Genomic DNA, 13280 nt, shown 5'->3' on the forward strand with positions numbered 1-13280 from the left:
GCCTTTGCTGTATCTGTGACTCTCGGCAAAACAAGTACAGGCCAGGGGCCAGTTGCACCAGCCATGCATAAGTTACAAATAGTAACAGCGTAAATGGGCACTAAGTTACAGTTTACGCACTTATATTGTATATATATATATATATATATATATATATATATATATATATATATATATATATATATATATTAGAAAATGTCAATGTCAATGGCAATTAGAAAATGTCCATTGAAATACAGTACGTAAATATATGTAATTCAATAGACATTTTCTAATTGCCACTGACAATTATGTGTGACAAAATAGGAACTTCAACTTCAACCCAAACAAGATAACACTGAAATGTATTCGTTTTCAAAACTTTATTTACAAATTTGAAGGCTATTGGATTAATAAAGGTAAATGTCATAGTATGCAACTACATATTGCTTTACGAAGAGCTTACATACTAAGCACCTACTAGCTAAGTCTTATGTTAAGAACTGATGGTGCAACCAATTTCAGTGACTGGTTACAAACCAACTAGCAACTAAACCCTTACTTTGAACTTAACATCAACACTTAAGTGGTCTTACTTATGTACAGCTGGTGCAACCCTACCCAGGACTTACCAGTAACCATGTGCTTTCTCTCGCCTGTGAGAGGGAGAAGTAAGATTGAGAAATAGAGGCTGCATCCAAATTGCAGCACTTTCATAGCATCTTCTTAAAGGGACTGTTCACCCAAAAGTGAAAACAATCTCATAATTTACTCACCTTCATGCCATGACTTTCTTTCTTCTACTGAACAAAACCAAAGATTTTTAAAATAAAATCTTAGCTCTTTAGGTCCAACCAATGCAAGTGAATGGTGGCCAGAACATTTAATGTCCAAAAAGCATAAAATGGCAGCATAAAATTAATCCATAAGACTCCAGCAGTTAAATGCTTGTCTTCGGAAACAATATGATAGGTGTGGGTGAGAAACAGATCAATATTTAAATCCTTTTTTTACTATAAATCTCCACTTTCACTTCTTTCTTTTTTTTTTGCACTTCACATTCTCCATACATATTGCCACCTACTGTGCAGTGAGGAGGATTTATAGTAAAACATATAGTATGCATACATTATGCTCTCTCAATTTCTAGTTACTTTTACATTTTAGTCTCTCCTTGTTTGTAACAGTGTGGTTGGTGGATGCAGGTCTCTGTTTGTGTATAGCCACTCAAGTCCATAATGAAAATAAAAGTAAGTGGTTGAATTGGAAGAAGTGGCCTTAGTGACACTGGGGTCAATCAGCAATCAATTACTCCATTACTCTACTGGATTTGGCCAACAGCCATCACACACATAAACTGCACACACACTTCAGTCTCATTATCTCCAAAATCTTTCTTTCTCATACCCCTATGCACTCACTCACTCTCTTTCCATTTTTCCACTTTCATGCAACGTATGGCTTGAAGCCATACATTAACCCCATGTTAATGAGAAATTGTGTGCTTTTTAATCTCTTATTCCCACATTAGTCAACCTGATTTGTTGACAGATTGTTAGGAATTAGTTTACCAACAGTAGTCACAAAGATTTAGGAGGCTGTGGTGAAAATTGGAATTTAATTTCACAGTATAAAAACATGAGGTGAAGCAGCAGCAAGGTAAGAAATGAGTTCAGCTAGAAACAGAGAGCATAGGAGAGATGCAGATGGGAAGGAGTGGGCGAGAAAATGAAGCCAGCGACCAGCCGAGTCCACTGACACTATCATTACTCGAGTATGTCAGTAAGTGGGCCAAAAGTGCATGATGTTCAGGAATGTGTTGGAATGAACAGTAATGAGATCCGGTGTTGACAGATTTTTTCCCCCACAGATTTTGTGTGATTGGACACAAACACCCAGCCAGCAGTCGCAGGCCGACAACCTAACAAAGAGTGCAGTTGTCCTCACTTTCTGTTATCAAATGTGCTGCTTTTCAGATCTATCTCAGTCTCAAACAATATTCACTCTGATTTACTGCACACTGAAGTGACATTTGTGGAGCTGAAGTACTCAACCTCTCCATTCTTTTTCGAACTCTTTCTTAACACATTTCCTTTTTCATCTTCATCTTCCTGACACCTTTTACAGAGTTTGGCAGAAGAGTAAAGTGTGTTGTACTTGTTCATTTCAGGAGAAGACTTGAGTTTTTTTTCTTATTTTCACAGACAGGTGAAAATATAGGCAATACGTACTGTCACGGTTCTGTCACTCTGTCAGACTGGGTTTTTGTCTGACAGGACCGTGGCATTATCGTCCCATGTCTGTCTTGTGTTTCGTGGTCTGTCTTTGTGTGAGCGTGCGGTTTTGGTTGTATTCCCTGCCGTGCGCTCTTCGAACCGTCTTGTTTCATGTTGGGAGAACGGTGTCTCAATCCTGACTTCCTGTCTGTTTCGGTATCGTCTGTGTTGGATCCGGACACTCATGCTCCATGTCTGTCTGTTATTGATGTGGGTGCATCACGCTTATGTCATCGTGGCAGTATGCACTCTTGTCAGTAGTTTGTCTGTCTCTAGCGAACACGGGTGCGTTGTGCAATCACCTATAATTGATAAATATGATCTTTAATTTTGTATGATTTATCTCATTTTACTAAGAATGGTAACTATAAGGTTTAACTTGATAAAATGCAATGATGTGTAAAACCAATATGCTTTTGTAACCAGAGATTTTCATTTTTTATTACCTACACGTATAACATCCATAAAAACGTCATGTTTAATATGTAAACATTTGTTTGTGTATGAAGAAAAAATCTGATGACAATGAATATCATGTATCTTGTACCATTCTCAAGATAGAATGTTTTGAACATGTCTATTTTTCAAACTAGTCACTCTGATGTTCTTATCCTCTTGTTTAGTTGTACATCTGGCTTCCACATCTCTTCCTGTCCTTGTTAGAGCTAGTTGTCCTTTGTCTTTGAAGACTCTAGTGTACACCTATGTATGAAATCTTTTTTGCAATGTCAAATATTGTATAGATTTCATTCATCAACAATGATTGACCGACAAGTTTCTAGTGAAAGCTGTTTCTTTTTATTTATTTATTTATTTATTTTTTGCCTAATATTGACCTGAAGACATGCCAGTTTTACATACTGTGGCAACTAAAAACAAACACAAAGACAATGTTAAGCTTCATTTAGTGAACCATATAGCTTTCAATTGTGTTTGATATAATTGTGTGAAGTTGAATTGAAGTGATTTTCTAATACCAAATTAGCAATTTAGCATGATTACTCAAGGATAATGTGTTAGAGTGATGGCTGCTGGAAATGGAGCCTGTCTAGATTTGATCAAAAATTACTTTTTCAAATAGTGATGGTGATGTTTTTTACGTGTCCTGACTTTGTGATCAGTTGAAACAGCAAAATCTGTCTATTATTCCAAAATTTTGGCCACCACACACACACACACACACACACTGGTGGCCAAAAGTTTAGAATAATGGACAGATTTTATGACACATTTTGTAGGCATATATACATTTCTAATATTACATTTAAATATTTTACATTATACAAATTTCATTTTTTCCCCCTGTCCTGATAAAGATATTGGACATAACAGATAGTAACTGCAAGACAAAATAATGGCTGAATTTACACAAATTCTGTTTAAAACTTGACATAACCTTACTGTAAGTTTTTTTAGGACTAACCTACACTGGCTCAATGTACCTGCCAATATCAGTGTTTGGTTAAGTTACTCAAAATCCACTTCAAATGACTAATTACTTCTCAAAATAATTGTTATCAGATTACACTACTCATTACTTCATAGAAAAAGTTATACAATTACTAATTACTTATTAAAACACAAAATTGTTTGTTTTTCTGCTTCACAAATCCAAAATGATGTCAATATTTCTCACAAATCCAAAATTATGTCAATATTTCCTTCTTGTTTATTGTCATTTTCAAGTCATACACTCAGCTCCCCCCGCGACCCTGTACACAGGATAAGCGGTTGACGATGGATGGATGGATGGATGGACACTCAGCTCCACATGTTTCTACCTTACAATGACTCATTGGTGACTCTTCATGTGTCACTGAAAGGAAAAAGTGTACAAACGTGTATACAAAATTCATGTTTTAAATGTATTCTGCATAAATAATATTATTTTAGAAGTATAACCCAAGTAATTTACTTTAAAGTAAGTAATATAATTGAAAGTCAGTAAATTAAATCTGATTAATTTAAAATGTAATATGGTGCATTACTTTTTTAAATGAAAGTAATTATTTAAATAACTAATTACTTTGCCATCAGATTACACCCAATACTGGAGAACACAGGCTATGTAAGAAAGAATGTTATGTAAATGATTTAAACAGGACAATTTCAGTTTTTTCAAGTAGAATATACTTATGCATATTTAATTATATAACAGTTAGTAAATTGTTTCTGATTAGATTTGCATCCTCATGCCTATGGCTAAATCACAAGTCGAAATGCCACTACTGAATCTTCCAGTACCCTGACACTCTGCCTAGTTACTGACAAGTGCCATCTACCATCAGACACCTTTGCGTCAATGTGTACATGTTTACCATTTTCTTTGGCGCTGCTGATAGTGTGTTGAACAAGCATCCTCAAAGTCAGGTTCTGGTCCCATCGAATTGTGTTCACCTCTTCAATCACTGATTCTTGAGATAAGGGATAAAACATATCTTACAAAAGTCCTCTTTATGTTACAAATCAAGAAATTCGTAATAATAAAAATACTGACAAAGTTCAATCTAAAGGAAATGTGTATACTCAGGGCATGCATTACTTTATAAATAATATTTTGTAATAATTTTATTAGAATTGTTGAAATGCATGCTCTATACTTGGAAGCACATGTACAATCACTTACCCTGTCATCAGCAAGAGGTCACAATGTTAAACTGCCAAACAAAGTGTTTAAAAATGCAACAAATTAATGTGTTTTAATTTCAAATGAAAGGTAAGAATCTGCAAGATATCAAACTGTACATGAAGTAAGCTTTAAATTAGATTTTCTGTAAAACAAAAACTGCCTATCAAAGTTGTGTACTCACTTTGTGTCAACTCTGTCTGATTTATAATCCTGAATAAATTTGACAATGTTATGGTCAGCTATAACTCGAGTACCCTTTTCTGAAGATGGAAAATTATAAAATTTTGAATAAATGGAAGCGCAGCATAGTTCTAGCAGGAAGACTAGCAGCTGTACATCATCACATCATTAGCTGGGTAACTCCTAGCCAATCGCATGTAAGATATTGCTTTATAAGTCTGCTTACAATCTATCACATTGCTGTTTGAGTGTGCTAACCGGCAACCTCCACCTCCCCACCACCAATACAACTACTTATATATATATATTTCATATACTCCTTACTTATTGTATATTGTGTATTCTATATTGTGTGTATTGTCTACTGTACATTGTATATAATTATTGTGTTGTGTAGGTATGTGTACATTTGATATGTAAGTTGTGTTGTGTAAATATGTTGTTTACTGTAATTGGTATATGTCTCGGAACTGCACACAAGAATTTCACCTACTGTTGCACTTGTGTACATGGTAGTGTGACAATAAAGTGATTTGATTTGATTTGACCAGTTGAGGCCCGTCCCGCATGGGGGTAGGCTCCTCGCCCCAGCCTCCTATCTCCGGCAGGATATGATGGTTCCGAGTACAACTCCCTCGGACCGCCAGACGGGGCCTACGCCAAAGAGAGATATTACTTTTCTGTTTTACATTCATCAAATAAATGGCATCTTAAACCTCACTCAAGCCTGCGTGTCTTCCCGATAGAAATGTATATATATAATTTTTTAATGAGGAGAATGGCGTGGCCAGGCCATGATGGTGCACAGCCAGCGCTGAATCAGCTGATCAGCTGGAGAGCGAGATAAAGTGTAGCCAGAGGTGCCAGATCAAGAGAGAGAGACGCACGCGGCTGCGCTGCATGTGTGTCTGTGTTTGTTTATGTTTAATGTTGTTCATTTATATAATTAATTTATAAAATTAAACATTTATGTTGATTGTTCAGCCGATTACTGCCTCCTCCTTGCCCACCTTTACCTGTTACAGTGGTGCCAAAACCAAGGAGGGAAGAGGGATGCACTGTCGCAGAGTCCGCCCAGCTGCCATCTACCAGGGGAGCAGCCGCGGCCGTCTGACTGGGGACGGAGGGGTCGCTGCCGGCCGTTGAGAGCCGGAGGAACCACTACCATCTGCCAAAGATGGGGAGGAATGGCTCTGTCCACCAGGGGCTGGATGACGGAAGCGTGCTGGCATCCGCCAGAGGGCAGAGGAATGGTTGAGGACCAGGCGACAGCGCATCTGGGAGCAGGTAGGCAAGTTCTTCTCTCTCCTCTCTCTCTCTCGCTCTCTCTCTCTGTCTCTGCTCATCGGTTGACAGAACGGCCAGAAGCTCCCCTCCAGAGTTGGGGGGGGGGGTGAGTCAGTCCGTTGGCGCCCAGGCCTGAATCGGGCCAGGGAGGAGTGTGACGAGGAGGAGGGCGTGGCCGGGCCATGATGGTGCACGGCTAGCGCTGAATCAGCTGATCAGCCAGAGAGTGAGATAAAGGAGAGCCTGAGGTGCCAGTTAGAGAGAGAGAGAGAGAAACGCACGTGGCCGCGCTGCATGTGCGTTTGTTCGTTTATGCTTTATGTTATTTTAAGTTCATTTATATTTTTAAACTTTTATGTTGACTGTTTAGATGGTTCCCGCCTCCTCCTTGCCCACCTTTACCTGTTACAAATGTACAACATTTTAGGATTTATCTCTTTTACTGAACACCATTATTAGGTAATTAAAGTCTTTACACTCTTGTTGGATGGATTAAAATAAAAATTGCATGCTTTTTAGTGTTCTGATGGAGTTGAAAATGTACTAATTATAATTTTTTTAAATATGTTCCTTACATCAGGGGTTGGGAACCTATTTTTAGATTATTACCACAAACCATACCACAACGAATAATTTACTATTTTCAAAAACAATGATTTTCAATAAAATTAAATGTTTATATTGCCCATAGAATACTCAAAAACAAACTAATATGCAAAAATGAATAGGTAACATATTGTAATATGGAGTTGAGTACATGCGTTTGTGCGGGTCTACATAAAATTACTTAATTTTACAATTGATCATGAAAATTGTAACTTCCCTTTTAGGCTGGGCGATATTTTAATTATAATCGCATTTAAAATATCGCAATATCCATTTTTATTTATTGATTTTACTTCAAAAAATACATTAATGTATTGAAACACAATTTTTTTTTAAATTGTCTAAATTCAAATTGCACTTTAAATGAAATGAAAAAATCTATTAAAATAACAAAGTGATTAAAAAATCTTATATATAACCACCTCCCCAAATCCAAACATTTCTCCAACGGCCCCATTTGTCATCATGCAAGCATCACTAACGGTGAAAAATTACTTATTGCCTTCAAATTTATAACTAAAGACAACTATAAATGTAAAGATAATTATAATAATCATCATAATAAATAAGCCTAATAAATTCCCTTGTGTTCCCAGAAAATGCTGCCAAATATGTGTTCTTATCGAATGTGTTTGTATTGCGTTTTGGTAACAGTTTAAGCTGCCTAAAGAATAGAAAATAGAACAAAATTTTAGGTTCAAGGTGAATGTGTCTTGTATTACTTTATGATTTAATCACTTTCATCTTTGTTTCTTTAATACAAAGCTACCTGTATATATTACTGAACCTGCAGAGTTGCGTTCACAATGTGTAAGAGCAAAGAGCTCTGTGGAAATAAAGCGAAACTCACAGTACCACACGAGATGATCGGAGATCATGTGCAGCATTCTCATAGATTACATTATTCTTCCAAACAGTTTTCAGTTGAGTGAAATAGAGAAAAAGGAGTGATAACTCTTTACATGCACTTGTTCCACGAGACAGGCTCTCGTTGCACGTGAACAAACAACAAATCAGCACAAGCACTGACAGCTCTTCTTTTGTATGTTCTTAAAAATATAATAAAGCATGTTTCTTCAAGCATATCTTTTTGACTAACAGCATTTCTTGTAATGTGTCACTCTGAGACATCTTACAGGTCACCCACCTGTTGCGGGTAGATGAGCAAAATTACTCACGCATGAAATACATTTGGGACAGGAGCTCGCAAATTGGATTCAGCCTTGTCGCATCTTGCTGGTGCGGGTGCTATATCACACCCTGTGTGCACATAAAAAATAACAAATGTTCAAATGTCCTTAACAGCTAAGATCAATAGTTATTGGGAAATGAGGCCTATAACTCTATCCATGTGCGTGTCTAGCAGGCCATAGGGCCCGCCAGGTGGGCCGAACAGTTGGAGGGATTGGGTGTAGTTCTCAAGGTGAGCCAAGTTCACGATTGGGTGGGCCAGGCCCACCCAGGCCCCCCTGTGGAGCTGGGCCTTTTGCCTAGGAGAAGCGCTTTCATTGCACTAGTGAACAGCAGATCTCACTGCGCACATATATCAAATCAGTCGCGCATTGGCGGCTTTTCTTTCATATATTCTTCAAAATATAATCACGTTTCCTCAAATGCGAGTCTTTATGTCTAATTTCTTGTAATATATCACTCCAAGAAGTCTTACTGGTCACCTTCCACAGTGGCTGGTACATCAGCAAAATACTCTGCATGAAAAATCTGTATTTGGCAGGAGTTCATTTCAAACCTTGTTCACCAGGAGTAGGGTTTATGACAAATTCGGAAGGAAATCAAAATATTGTCATTGACTTCAAGCTTTGCAATCGCACCCACACTTACTGTTGGAAAATTATGTCTAGAAAATTTTACACGATTATGTGTTGGTGAATGGTGAGACACCCGGCGAGCCACTTGATTTTTAACAAAGAGCCATAGGTTCCTGACACCTGCCTTACATGGTACATAAGCTCAGACCTTTGTCTACAAATGCATCAATTTCAAATTAGTTTAGTATTAAACACTAAAAACTAAAATTTAAAACATGTTTTTTCTCTATCTCAAGAATCAGATTATAAGTGTGATTCGTAAATTGCAAGATTACATTTGTACTCCATTGATGGTTAGGTTTAGGGTTGGGGTTTGGGTTCCTGTTGACTATTGCTGTATTTTATCATTTACAACTACAAACAATTTTTTGCATCACTCTCTGGACATTTCACCCAGAAACTGGGGCTCACACGTGTTCATCTGTTCAAAAACACTTCCAGCTTTGACCACAGGGGGCAGTGCTTTCAATTTCAGTAAGCACACACCGATTTCAGCTGAAGAGCTCTCCACCTACTGTCGCCAAATTCATAGTGTGTGATATTGCTTATATAGGGTACAACGAGGCTAAAGGGACACCTTAAGGAAACTTTGCTTTTATCTGGTCACAAAATGTATCAAGATTGAAAACATTATTTATTTTTATTGAATTTCTTTTTATTTATTTTTGATTTCACATTAATGGCCATCTGTAGCTGCCCACATCAAATTAAAAGCTTTGACTCTGGCCTTCAGGACAGCCAATTAAACTGCACCCTCTTCAACTCACTCTCTGCAGTCTATGTGGTGCCTGGTGGTCCCATCACAAAGAGTCTCAAAGTCTATTTCACGATCTTTCACTTCCAACATCCACACGATCTGCTGATAACATCTCAACATTCAAGAACCAGCTGTAAACACATTTGTACCATGAGCACTTAACAATACACACTAATTGCACTTACTATTGAACTTAACTTGCACTTACTGTACACATTGGCTTGAGTAGTATACTTCTCTAGCCACCTTGAGCTTGGCTGTACAACATTGTAGATGTTGTTGAACTTTGTATGACAAATTTCTTGCTATGTTCCTCATTTGTAAGTCGCTTTGGATAAAAACATCTGCTAAATGACTAAATGCAAATGTAAATTGAATATTGATGGAGCAACACCTTTTATGTGAAAATAAATAATAATTGAAGGTTGTTTTGATTAAAATGCTGTTTTATTAAAAAAAGTGTTTTTTTTAGTGACCTTCTGTCACTCACTCAACGTTTTGTCAAATGAAGTGACACAAGGGGTCCAAAGAAAACTGTCACGCACTGACCGTGTTACGTTACTGTCGAAACAGGTGCACAGCAGGCTATTGCGTGCTAGAGGCACCTATGCCGGCTGCACGTAGCCCTCCTCAACGCTCCCAACTCCTTTTTTTCTTTTTTTGCAAACAAATTCTTGCTGATAGAGGTGAGTAGAACAGGAGTGAAACTCAGCTGCTTGCTGCACAACTATTCGGCTCCGAAGAAAAATTCTGACTGGCATTCGCTGCCCCGCTTCCCTTTATACCCATATGTCCGGGGCGGGACATGCAAATTCTGTCTGCCAATTTGATATTGGCCTTTTCTAAGGTTCAGAGGTACGATTCGGCATCCAAGGAAGACCCCTTGTGTCACTTAATTCGACACACCGTCGAGTGAGTGACAGAAGGGGAACTTTAGAAACCACATGCAAAGATTTTCACATCATGTATATGGAGAGTACTCATAATGATAGCTGCACCAACGTGTGGTTGTGTGTGTGTGTGTGTGAGAGTGAGGAGAGAGAGAGAGAGAGAGAGAGAGAGAGACCAATAAATACCTCAGCTAAGTGCCTCCTCTTAATTTGGTAATCTTAGATTTAGTGCACTTGATATCTGCTGACAGACAATGCTCCAATATCCAGGCTCTTGGCTTGATACCTTGTCTTAATGTTGGCATTCTCTGTTGTACACTGCAGTCCTGTGGGTCCTCTCAAACACACCTTGACAAACCACACATTATACAATGCATTATCTATCAATGTTTTTCTCTTTAAGGCATTCAGATGTATTACTTCTGAGTCTGACCTCTTGTTTTACTAATGCCGTTTCTGTTCATCAATCTATTTTTTAGAAGACTGATTAATAGGTTATCATGACTCATCATAACACAACACGATCTCACAGAAAATGTTGTCCCACAAGAGGGACGATTTAATTCCCTCTAACATGCAAACAGATGCATAAAAATACAATTCTGACTAATTAAAATGTATAATATTAAAATTGTATTTTCTCTGATGTAAAGTTCTTCCTCTAATTTAAATTTAAAAGGACTCCAGTTCATGTCCTAGTTTACCCTGATTCAACTTTACAGATTCTAATAATACAGAAGAGAGCAAAAGCAGAGCAGAAAGTAAAGTTTTCCCCTAAAAGGAGTGCACACTCAGCTTGGCTCCCGGGGAACGGTTTGAGATGGAGGGAGAAAAGAAAACAGAAATTGTGGTAAGAAAATGTGCACAAATGACAAGAAAGAGGCACATGGTGACAGAAAGAGGTGTATTAGCACCAGCTTCTGGTTAGTATGTGGGTTCATGAGAGAGAGAGAGAGAGAGAGAGATGTCTTGTGGTGAGACGCATTGGCGGTATGAGGTCATGCACGCTGGAGCTGGTGGAAGAAAGACTGAGTTTTCTGCATATCCTATTCATTCACTGTATTACTGAGAGCTGCTATGATGAATTATGACACCCCATTCTTCTGCGATTTTCTGTTGCGGTGACCCTAATTTAAGCCATTAACCTTTCGAACTCCCACGTTCAACCAATGTTCTTTTTATTTGATCTTTTATGCTGTAAATCCCAAACTTTTTCTTTATGTTTTTTATGGTTTTGCATTCTCTACCTCTTGTTCCTTCGTACATCTGAAAGTCAAGCATTTTTAGATGTGCAGAGGCACTGTCAGGTATGTGAACTTGTCCTTTCTGTTTCCTTTTCCATTGGGGCAGACAGACAATTTAGCTAACTGTCTTATCTGAGGCCATTTTAGATGGGAGACCCTATACAGCATGATGAGGTATGTAAATTATGCATGCCATATTTACACAATTCCCTTGTGTATGATGCAGGAAAGCTTGGTGTTCCTGTGGGACTGTTTTCATTAAGAAGAAGGATTTCGTTGCCCCTTCTCTTGAGTGGAAAATATAACACAAAAAGAATAAATAGCCTATTTCCTTATGAAATCTGGTGCTCCCAGAGCTGTCACACACTAATGCAGCTGTTCATGTAGCGTGATTGCATTTGAGTAAACTGTGGCGCTCTGAGTGTTGTGTACCCTTAGCATGCCTCAGGAAGTCAACTGAACTCTGCTCAGACACCAATACAGTGACACTTGCACCCAAGCTGACATAAACACACACATACTGTACAGACACAAACAGGACAACCCCCTGTAAACCCCACCCATATAGGCCCTTATAAATAAATCACTCTCCAACTAAGCCTCACCTGCCTGTGTTTACATAACTGAAATATGCATAGCACCTTTATTAACCTATAAGGCTAGATACCAAGCAGTTGCAGGTGCTCTCACACATAATAGATTCAATCATGTAATGTATATTAGCTAATGCTTGAACAGTAATTTGTATAATCAAATTATTTGATATTAGGTCCTCCATAAATATTTTATTACCTGTTATACTCTGTATTAATGAATGAACTTGACATTGGCTATATTCTGGAATCTGTGCTGGATAATTTGTTCCTGTCCTTCAAGTTTGTTACAGACATTTTGCAACCATTTCAGCATCGAAAGAACCTTAGACATTGGCATTTACTGGGAAATTAAATAAATATTGTGATGTTGAGTGAAAAATCCCTTCAAGTCATCATGTTACCTTCTGTTTTACCACCAGTGTTATTATGGTGGAGACCAGTACATTTAAATGTGCAAAGATTTTTTTAAGTCCCACCAGGTTGGTATATTAATATTTTGCACTAAAATTACATACTGAAGTGCCTGAAAGATAGTCACTGTACTCATGCAAAGCCAAGAAACAACTCATCACATTGGTATGTATGTTTGCAATTTACAAAAAGGTTCCATTTGTTAACATTAGTTAACAACTGTAAAGGGATCAATGGAAAGGAGGAGGCGAGAACCAGCTTGTCAATATAAATAATAGTTTAATATAAAACTTAAACAAAAGACAAACACACACACACGACGGACATGTCCGTAAACTATCTCTCTCTCCTGCACGATCCTCTGCAGTCGACCTTTATCCCTCTCGGGAGGCTTGATTAGCCTAATACGGGACCGGGTGTGTACGATCACGACCCGGCCCCACCCTCTGCCCTGCCACAACAACATGAACAATAGTTTTTTATTAACTAATTTAAAGATTAATAAATGCTGAGAAAAATATATTATTATTTTTTTCATGATACCTAATTCATTAACTAACGTTAAGAAATGGAACCTCATTGTAAAGTGTTACCGCAAA

The sequence above is a fragment of the Xyrauchen texanus genome, chromosome 7 (genome assembly GCF_025860055.1).
Source record: "Xyrauchen texanus isolate HMW12.3.18 chromosome 7, RBS_HiC_50CHRs, whole genome shotgun sequence".
NCBI classification, from domain to species: Eukaryota; Metazoa; Chordata; class Actinopteri; order Cypriniformes; family Catostomidae; genus Xyrauchen; species Xyrauchen texanus.